This window comes from Adiantum capillus-veneris, chromosome 25 (genome assembly GCF_014529385.1).
Source record: "Adiantum capillus-veneris isolate H3 chromosome 25, ASM1452938v2, whole genome shotgun sequence".
Taxonomy (NCBI): Eukaryota; Viridiplantae; Streptophyta; class Polypodiopsida; order Polypodiales; family Pteridaceae; genus Adiantum; species Adiantum capillus-veneris.
Window position 1 is genome coordinate 51,771,440 of NC_140955.1, and position 6,359 is coordinate 51,777,798.

A 6,359-nucleotide genomic window follows, 5' to 3' on the forward strand; every position below is an offset into this window, starting at 1 on the left:
CAAAGGAAGGGAGGGTGCAGCCTAATTGGGGCACATGGGAACGTCGGGCAAGAGGAAGCGCTAGGAGCAAGGAGAGGATCTCTAAAGATTCACATTAATAATTGTAGATACACAGAGTAGGGTGGAGTCTAATATGATCAATTTGACCGTCGTAGGCTTTGGCTCAAGGGCTTACATCATATCAAAGAAGCTTTTGGGTTGACAAACCTTAGGGGGAGACTTGCTGTGCAAATACTAGGGAAAATGTGGAAATTTTGGATAGCTATGCTTACCTAACAACTCCTCTAACAACTCCTCTTAAGCATACTTTAAACAAAAAAATTATTGCCAAGTGACACACCACATACAAATACCAAACACATGATAAATAGCAAATGTGATTTATTTCAAAGGGTTTAGGAGTAAATTAGTCCTTCAAAGCAAAGAGAATAAAAGAAGAGTCTTAAAGCATGTATGGATCTAAATCATAGCAAAACATTGTGATTGCTCCATCGTCCACACCTACCTAGGTCCAAATTAACTAGAACCATTAATTTGTTGGGCATATTCCTAAAGAATTGATTGATTGGAAACGAAAAGGCATGCTAAGGTCGCTATCACAGCCCCCTCCCAAAACGCTTCGAGCTATGGGTGCTCCCGTCCTCGCCTCGCATGTCCCTTCGCCTATGTGAAGGGATCTCTCTCTCACTCTTGCCTTCGCCTTGAGACACAAAACGTCTGAGTTCTGCATGCACCATCTCCTCCTCGGACAATAACGCAAGACTCACAATGGGACATACCATCTTTGTCTCTCACTTCTATTCTTCCTCGTCACCTGCTGTCTAAGTGCGCAAACAAGAGGGCAGTATTTCTCCCCATTCATCAATTGCCAAAAAACACACACACACACACACACACACACACACACACACACACACACACACACACATCTGTCAAATCTTGCTACAACCACTTCTCACTATCACTACCACTACCACCATGGCAGAAATTGATGCACAACATCCCTGCATGGTAAGGTCTATTGGAATTAGGGTTGCAGGAAAACACACATAGCTTGGAGAAGACGAAAGAAGCTCAAGGCACACAACAGAGAGTGTATTACTTAGTGTGCAATGGAAAGATAAATATCCCTAGAATGATGGGCGTATATACAATGTAGGGGGGAAAAACCTCCTAAAGAGGAAAATGCCCCGACGGTCCTAAGTGTGTTCACACACATCACTACCACATGTATATGGTAACAAAGTTCCCTTGGAGTTATGTGGTGAACGATAGCTAGCACATAGAGTAAAGGGAAGTGCTATGCCCTGAGGACATGATCAGTCCACAAAGGGGAGTAAGCCCAAAGTTTTGCCGAAAGCTTCAAACTTCTTACAAGACAATGCCTTTGTGAAAAGATCTGCAAGGTTGTCCTTTGTCGGCACATAAGCCAAGCTGCTCTCTCTTGCTGAGAGCCTCTCCCTGACATAGTGGTAATGCACCTCAATGTGCTTTGTGCGAGCATGAAAAACTGGGCTCCTTGCAACTTCCAATGCGCTCTGACTATCAGTTTAGATAGTGTTGGCAGTGTCCTATCCAACACCCAAATCAACCATAAGGCGTCTGAGCCATACACACTCAACCGTAGCTGTGAAGATTGCCCTGTACTTAGCCTCACAAATGGAAGTGGCCATAGTAGGTTGCTTCTTGCTCAACCATGATACACATGAGCTGCCAAGCATGAAACAAAAACCACTTGTGGACACTCGTGTGTCAAAACAACCAGCCCAATTTAAGTCCAAAAAAGCATGTAAGTCTTGTGGCAATGATCCCCCCTTGGGATAAAACAAGCCAAAATGTAAAGTGCCACTCAAGTAGCAGAAAATCCTCTTGACAGCTTGCCAATGCTTAGACCTGCATAAATCTACTGATCTGTGAGACTGCAAACTGAATATCCGGCCTCGTGTGCATACATAAATGAGGCATCCAACATCAGTTTGGGAAAGAGTGACATCTGCAGGATCACCAGCATCATGAAGACTCAATTTCAAACCTGTTTCCATGGGAGTGGGAATAGGTTTGCAATCCTCAAGTCCAAACTTACATAGCAATGTCTCTATGTAACTGTTCTAACACAAGGCAATACCACCATCACACTGCTTAAATTGTATACCCAAGTAATGATGCAACAACCCCAAATCTTTCATCTTGAAAGTAGCATTCAAATTAGCCTTAAATTCAGCAATATGTCTCTCATTTGGTCCTGTGATCAACAAATCAACCTGAACCAGATGAGAAGTACATCACCCTCAAGCTTTACATACAATGTGCTTTCTGTTGGACTGTTACAAAAGCCTCGTTTGACCAAATGAGTGTCAGCCTTCTCATACCAAGCACGAGGAGATTTCTTCAACCCATAGAAAGCATTGACAAAATCGTGAGGGTGTGTTACCTAAACTTCCTCAAATATGTCACCATTCAAGACATCAGTAACAATGTCTGATTGATGTACATCCCAACCAAAATGAGCTGCCAATGCACATAGAAAACGCACAGTAGTCATACGACAAGTGGGAGAAAAAGTCGCTTACATCATATCAAAGAAGCTCAAGGGCTCAATAGGCTTTGGTTCAAGGGCTCACATCATATCAAAAAAGCTTTCAGGTTGAAAAACCTTTGGGGGAGACTTGCTGTGAAAATACTAGGGAACATGTGGAAATTTTGGATAGCTATGCTTACCGAGGGATTCCAAAGAGCGGGCGAGATTTTTCGAGCAAATAAAAAATCGAGCAAACTAATCCAAGTAAACTTCAAGGAGCTTATGTATCCCTGTCTCCTCTAATAGCATTTTGGACTTGATTAAACATCAGAGTCTCTTAGAGAACTTATTCTAAACACACCCATATGAAGCCATCTAAAATGAAGTTTGAGAAACAAGGAATACACAACTCAACATGCTAGCACAACTCTCTTCGATCTACAAACATAGGCTCCACACTATGTAGTATTTTGTTGATCAAATATTTGTATTCTAGAAGATGCCTCTAGTGAGTCTAAGTGGTAATATTGCATTATGGTTAGGAATGCAAGAATCACTAGAAGACACGTGAAAGAGAGGCAAAAAAGGCTATCTTGGTGGACCTTTGTTGGGATGACACCATTTTCTTTCAAAAGAAGATCCCTTTCTTTTGTCTCCTTGAGCATGGAAAATGAAAGAGCACATTCACGATATATTACACTTCTATTTACCCCCCCCCCCCGGTCGAGTTAGGTTTGTGTCACTCTGTCACTGCCCTAGTATTTCTGTGTTTCGTGACAAACAATTTGTTTTTATATAAAGTCTTCAAATACAAGCTTCTCATTTTAGTAGCAAAGCATGGTTGTGCATCATTTACCTTTTACACATGTCAAAAGCACTACTTTGAGAGCATCATCGTCACAAATTTATCATAATTCACCTGTCCATCAACATCTACCTCTCAAATCATTTTATCAACCTACTCATCTGTCAATTTCTCTCCTAGATTTTTCATCACATGGCAAAGCGCCGTAGAAAAAACAAACCCATTTTGGTCCTTGTAAAAGCCTTGAATGGTTTTTTCAACTCCTCCTCAGAGTTGGTATCCATCATCTTACAAGACATCAGATTCAAAAACTTCAGAAAATTGATCGTTCCATTCCAATTTGCATCCATTTCATTGATCATCTCTTGTAGCTCTACTTCTATTGTGTTTTGTCCAAGTGAGTGCATCCTAGTACCAAGCTCTTTGGTGGTGATATTTCCATCACCGTCTTTGTCAAAGAGAACGTAAGCTTCTTGAACTTTGAGATCTTCTCTCCAATCAATTGCTAAGCCATCGTGCTAGAGAAGGCATGCACAGAAGATGATGAAAAAAATACGAAAGAAAGAATGGGTAGCCGTAAGAAGAAAGATGATGAAAAATGGCAAACCGTGAGGAGGAGGACTGCGTTTTGCCACTCGGATAGCCCACAGATTCAATTTTCTTCACCACATCCATGCCCTCAACAACACGTCCAAACACAACCTGATTTCCATTGAGCCACTGGGTCTGGATAGTGTAGAGTAAAAACTTCGAGCCGTTATTGTTAGGCTCGACATTGGCCATGGAGAGCACACTAGGGTCAATGTGTTTCTTGATGAAGTTCCCATCGGCAAACTTAGCCCCATAAATGGACTCCCCACCAGCTTCATCCCCGTGGGTGAAGTCTCGTCCTTGGCACATAATGTTCGGGAAAAATGTGTCTTAGCTTAATATCATGCCATTTCAATTTCAAAAATGCCGGTATAGAGCAAGGGAAAAAGGAGAAATTCAGCCCCAAAATAGAGAAAAATAGTACAAAGAGCCAAAAAAAACCTATTTTTTTAAAATTTCCTCGTCGCAAATTTAAGGAAAAGAATTTTGCACGTTTGGATAAATGATTTTTTTCCGAACACTGTTGGCAAGTGAAGTTTAGAATCTTCAATCACCCTTTGAAATGAAGAGCCCTTGAATTGCAAAGGTTTGTCAGACTTGCCTGGACCCTTCTCTCCTCTCTCCAGTACACATTAAACCCCTAAAGTTCTCGGCATTTTTGGGACTAGTGTCAACATTAAGCTTCATTATGATGCGTCCCGCCTGCTTGTCACCAATATTGATGTCTAAGAACTCCCTTGGGTTAGCGGCCAATGGCTATGGTTCTTTAAACTTTGAAAGACTTGGCGATGGAGGAGATCAAAATCAGATTAGTCGCAAAAAACAAAACAAGATAACACGAGATGCTCAACTCTCTCTCTCTCTCTACTACTGACCCAACTTTAAGGCCTGCTCACGTCCGAAAGAGGTCCAAAAAACTCTTCAAATCAGTCCGCACCGCCGCGGACTGTTTTGAGGAGTTTTAAAATGAGTAAGTCGTTGGAAATCTCCTCCGCTCTGCAGGTCCTTGCCCAGAAAAATCTGGCTGTAGTCACTGGCTTTAGCACGCTGCCTTCGATGCACAGGCATGGCCCTGGCTCTCTCTCTCTCTCTCTCTCTCTCTCTCAAATAAACTACATTGCATCAGGGAGGACAAAACCAGCTGCTCCCAACATTGCCCACCTCGCATGGATGGGTTCATAGGCTTGGTCCTTGTCAAAGTCTGCAAGTTTCTTGCTAATACCAAATGGATCAAATCACTTCCACACTGATATAGGCAGCCACGTCAAATCTGGATTGCAAACCCTCACGAAGGTAAATTTTGATTGAGGCTCCTCGTTAGCGGGGATCGGCTTTGGCGGCCTTGCTGGAAGGCTTGGGCTTCTTCTTGCCTAAGATAGCCACAATGGCGGGGGATGGGGAGGAGACGCAGGAAGGGGTCAAGGCGGCAACGGCCTGTCCCAAAAGCTCGGGCCAAGAAGAACCTACGAGGGATGTCATTTCTATGGGAAGAGGAAGACACGGTAGCGGCGGAAATAGCCTATCCCAAGAGCTCACGCCTGGACAGCAGGGAAGAAGAACCTGCAAGGGCTGCCATTTTTGTTGCTCTCCTTGCTCGCTACTCTCTCTTTCCACTAGCCAAGCTCTCGCCAGTCTCTCTCTCTCTCTCTCTCTCTCTCTCTCTCGCACGCGTGCGCGCGTCTGAAAGATGTGATGTCCAAAAGCTCCGAAATAGTCCGCGGCGCCGCGGCCTGTCTAGAGGAGTTTTGACGAGTTTTGAAATGATTAATAAATCATTTCAACTCTTTTTGCATTTTAGGTCGCTACCCCTCAGCACTATTTCACACGGGCATGGGTTGGATGGGATCAATGGCCCGCGGGCATCATGGTTCGTTAAGCTCACGACGCGCCCAAATTTACCAGTTTGTCCAAATTTACAAAAGCCGCCCCGAATTTACACAGCGACGGCCTGAATCATAAAACTCTCCCTTCTCCCATTGCTTTCAACGAGCCTGCGCAGGTGAGATGGTTAAGGTGATAGGCTTGCAAAGGTGGTGTCCAGGGTTCAGGTCCGGGGGATGAGAGGAGGAGGGGGGGCGGGGGCGCCGGATTTACAAGTTTTGGTGCACCCGAATTTACCTGTTTTCCCGAATTTACAAAAGTCGCATCGGACAACTCATATCGCACCCGATCCCCTAAATGGGTGTGGGCCATTGATCCCATCCAGCCCATGCCCGTGTGAGATACTGAGGAGGGTCACTGCCTAAAAAAAATTGTGGATGTAGGTCACTGGCTACAGCCGACCGCTTTCGCATGGTGGTGCATGTCCCCTTGCATGCGTAGTGAAAATTAAGGCTTGTGTGAGTCGCATGCATCGTGCATTCGATGGACTTTCATTTCTCACTTAGGGCATGGTCATACGGGCCATAATTTCTAGTTATTGGAAACTAAGCCAAACTAAGCTCT

The 6,359-nt window shown here is 44.0% G+C and overlaps 1 pseudogene; it reads right to left on the reverse strand.

The window, feature by feature from the left end:
• Positions 1 to 2,838: 2,838 nt before the first annotated feature.
• Positions 2,839 to 6,125, reverse strand: LOC147424879 (peptidyl-prolyl cis-trans isomerase-like; annotated as a pseudogene).
• Positions 6,126 to 6,359: the final 234 nt, after the last annotated feature.